This window comes from Equus asinus, chromosome 20, assembly GCF_041296235.1.
Source record: "Equus asinus isolate D_3611 breed Donkey chromosome 20, EquAss-T2T_v2, whole genome shotgun sequence".
NCBI lineage: Eukaryota > Metazoa > Chordata > Mammalia > Perissodactyla > Equidae > Equus > Equus asinus.
The window spans coordinates 105,689,414-105,694,041 of NC_091809.1; positions in this window are offsets into that span (position 1 = coordinate 105,689,414).

Consider the following 4,628-nt stretch of genomic DNA (forward strand, 5'->3'; position numbering starts at 1 on the left):
TTAAGATTAAATGATACTATATAAACTAGGATTATACTATATAAACTAGGATTATGATAAGTAGTCATTTCAAAAGTCCTCTTTTCCCCCAGCTGCCCCCTGCTTAACTGGTCTCCCTCATTCAAATTAGTCAGAAACCTAACAAGTCCAGGGCAGCCGCAGCTTCAGTTCGTTTTATGACCTTGATCAAGTCATGGAGCTTCTCAGAGCTTCTGTCTTGCCATCTGCAAAACCAAGATAACCATACTTGAGACCTGCTTACCGTGCTGTGAAGATGAATGTAGCAACATCCACAAAGCAGGCCACACTCTGGGGGAAGCTGAGTGCCACTTGCAATAAAAATAACAGCAAGAATAACATTAAAAATATTTATTTCCCAAGTACTCTCTAAAGAGATTTGGACATCTGTTGTCCAGGACATATTCGCCTCTAATTAAAAACAAATACCTGCCAGTTTTCATTAAAGTCTATTTTAGCAAATTGTTACTGACCTGTAATATACCTATCGAGTCCCTTGCAGGTAAACAAAGAGCCATTGGGAAAAAGCACTGTGCCATGCTGGCAGGAAATGGAAAACCACACCAGGGCACATTCCATGCACAGTCACCATCCAGCCAACAGCACTGCTCACTGGGATTTTAGAAACCTTGCCCAGGGCAAACATTAAGCATTTTAATTGGGAGATTTTGCCAGGATTTTTGATTACACCCTGCCTGACAGTAGTATCTGCCAAAGATATATGGTGCCATAAATCTCCCAGTGTTACATTTTAACACATCTATTGTTGTCTTGGCTCTTAGTAATATCTGTGGGACCTTTTTGCATTTAATTTGAGGTTTTGATTTCTCATCATACCTCTTGGAAAAGTACTGTCAACATTAGATTGTTTTTTAAAGCAATTGTTTAAGAGATGAGCAAAACGATGTGTGCAAAAGCATGATAAGTGCTTAATAACGAAGCCAGTCTGTTTTATGATGTCTTTCATTGTAAAAATGCCTCAGTTATCATTGTCTAGATATGCCTTTCCACAGATGGCTTTTAAAATTATATCTGGACGTCTTTCTCCTAGCCAGACTTGGCACCTGCACGTGTTCTTCTGAATGCTAAAGGAGTCAATGAGGCTCATTTAGAGCACAGTCTGTATATGCAGGGGTAGTATGCTGGAAGAAAAATTTTATCTGAGTGTCATTCTCTGGATTGAGAGAGTGAGCGTAATATAAATGACCTACCAGATATGTCGGTGGTCCAGTTATTACCTAGTGTGTAAAGAGAGAAAATATTTCTTTTAAAACTCAGGGCCAACTCATAATAGGAGTAGAGAAAGAGAGAAAATTATATAGAGAGAGTAAAATATCTTTCCAGAGAATTCTTTGTGCTTTTAAGAATAGAAGTCATTGAAGATATACATCAGTGATGCTCAAAATCAAACAATGCCTATTCTTCAGTTTTCTGCTGACATGAATGGACTTTTAACATTTTCTCTGCAAGATTTGAATGTTGCTTTAAAATAGAATGATTTACCAAAGGCTCTGTTTTTCTTGCATAAGAAAACAAATTAAAAGGATAAGAGAATAGATGGGATTCTTGTTTATAAGGCTGAGCATATTCAGAAGTTTAAATGCTAGCTCACACTTGGTATATCTCAGGGGGACAATGGTGATGGTCTCCCAGTAGGACTCAGCTTCTGTCCTGCCTCCCCTCCATCCTCCACAGAACTGTTAGGCTGATCTTCCTAAAGCATGCAGACTCCCAATTGTTTTACAAGTAAGTATATTAAGGCCTTCCACAATCTCGTCCCTAGTTGATTTTATGACCTCGTCCCACTGCTCCCTTATACTTGGTTGACTTTCCAGTCTAAATGACCTACTAATTAAATTATCCTCATGCTTTCTGACTTCCATCTTTTGCTCACATTTCTTATGGCCAGGACAAAGTTTTATCTTCTCTGTTTTCCAGTGTAATGTGTATTATTTCTCTTCTAACTGTTACTCTGATTACTTCTGCCCTTTAAGCCATAACTAATTTTATTCTCTTCAGAACTCCCATAGCAATGTATCTGGTGTTTCATCACAACCTCTATTATGCATTAAACCATTCTATGTAGATGCCTCATATCCTCCGTTAGGCCTGACATTTCGTTCCATATTTCACATAATCTCTCTGAGATCAGCATTCAATTTGTGATTGTATCAGCTCCGTATACCTACCTCCGAGAGTACATTGCATTTAATGAAAACTCTGTAACTCATTGAATAAATAAAAAAAGAATATTTTTATCTTAAATTCATCAATTCTTCTTTCACTTGGTACAATTTAATATTTTATTTTGTTTACATTTTTTTCACTTGTTTTATTGAAAATGGCGAAGTTGCTTCAGAGCCCAGAAAGAGGAGATAAAAGAAAAAATGTCCTAAACAAAGTACAGAAGGCTAGAAAAGCAGGCTTCAGAATCATCAGAATCAAGGCATTAAGGGAAAGCGACCTAAATAGCAATTTCACAGCAGAAAGAATCCAGTTAAGATACTCACATTCAGAAGAAATGGATCCCAAACCACTTTCTACTGATTTGTCAAATGCTGAGAAAGGGGCATCTAATGGGTTGAATTGGTCACACTAGGCTTGCTGAACTCAATGCAACTACTATTTTCAGCCTATATCTGAAAGATTTCCTCCAGTCGTAAAGACAGAGTTGCAGTGAAATAAACGAGAAGGCTATGAGGAAGGAAAATAGAGGCCATCAAAACAGGCGCACCTCTGCTATGGAGGATTCATTGTGTGGGGACACTGGGTGAAGTTGGGGGTAATTATTATGTTTTATAATCTATAATAAATTAACTCGTTCTTCAAGTGTTTTATTATACTGCATTGTGATGCATTAGACTAGGACTGTGTCTACTTCACAAAGGGAATATCTTGCAGTTTTCCATACGTTTGCCACAGAATGGCTTTATTCAAAAACCTCCAGATATGACGTAACACCACTTAATTTTCTATAATCAGATTCCTGGGTCAGCATACACTCAGAGTTATCAAACGTTCTGACTCTGTGTATAGTACGCTGGATGGTATGGTTCTAAACATCTTGAGCACAGGCAGATTTGAGGATGTAAATGGTAACTGACTCAAGAAGTGGGTGTGACACAATGTGCTCTAAAGGGAGTGATTTCTTCTGTTGACAGAAAGTTCGGATCCGGTCAAAGCAGTAGACACTACATGAGCTCCAGGACTTACAGGGCTTTGTGGCAATAAATCTTATGTCGTATAAAGCAGAAGAGCAGTATTTTTCTTGCAATATCTACTTGGACAGCCCTCCCCACTGCCTTTACTTCAGAGAGCAGTTCAGACTGTAAGAAAGGGGGTCGACTCATTCATCGCCTGGCTAACAAACATTCACCAAGTGTCCACTCCTTGTCTTGTAGGGACAGGATTGGGCCAGATCCTGAGAAAAAAATGAACATCAGTTCGGGGCTGGCCCCGTGGCCGAGTGGTTAAGTTCCCGCGCTCTGCTGCAGGCGGCCCAGTGTTTCGTTGTTTCGCATCCTGGGCGCGGACATGGCACTGCTCATCAAACCACTCTGAGGCAGCATCCCACATGCCACAACTAGAAGGACCCACAACGAAGAATATACAACTATGTACCAGGGGGCTTTGGAGAGAAAAAGGAAAAAATAAAATCTTTAAAAAAAAAAAATGAACATCAGTTTTTGATGAGACTACATTGGTGATTTCAGGGATTATAATAAGGGCCCATTATTTGCAGTGATTTATGAGAACCCAGAGGAGGGCTCCCAAGAAGTAGAAGAGAAGTCGAGTGTGGCATAAATGACTTCTAGAGAAGAGGATGCTTGAGTAACATATTTAAGCAGGTTTCGGAATAATTCAGATGAAGAAGGTATGGACGCGGGTAGGGTTGGGAAGAGGTGAGGATGTATAGACTAGAAGTTGAAGGTACAGGTCTCTCATTTGTTGGTAGGATGAAAAACAAATTCTGCCACATTATTCCTGAAAATAGCTAAAGCCAATGAGGATCTCTTTTTCTTATTTATTTATTTTATCTTACTTTTTTTTTTTTGAGGAAGATTAGCCCTGCACCAACATCTGCCACCAATCCTCCTTTTTTTTGCTGAGGAAGATTGGCCCTGAGCTAACACCCATGCACATCTTCCTCTACTTTATATTTGGGATGCCCGCTACAGCATGGCTTGCCAAGCGATGCCATGTCCGCACCCGGGATCTGAACCAGTGAACCCTGGGCTGCCAAACAGGAACCTGTGAACTTAAAGGCTGCACCACCGGGCCGGCCCTGAGGATATCTTTTTAAAAGATAACTCCCCAGCAGGTTACTATACTATCTGCAGTAAAAGAGCTTCGCAAAAGTAAGAAAGCAATCTGGTTTGTGTCCATCGAAAATGAAACTTGATGGGATCTGGGAAGACTGCAGCTGCTGAGAACACAGTGGGATATTTTTGCCTCCAGAGAAACAATCCCAAAGGTAGATTTGTTGCCAATACAAAAGAGTCAGGAACAAATAAGAAGTTGGCATAATAATCACAGTGGAAACTCCGAGTCTGTACAAATGGCCAAATGACTGTTTTTCTTTCATCCAAGCCAGACCGTGGTCTTTGGAA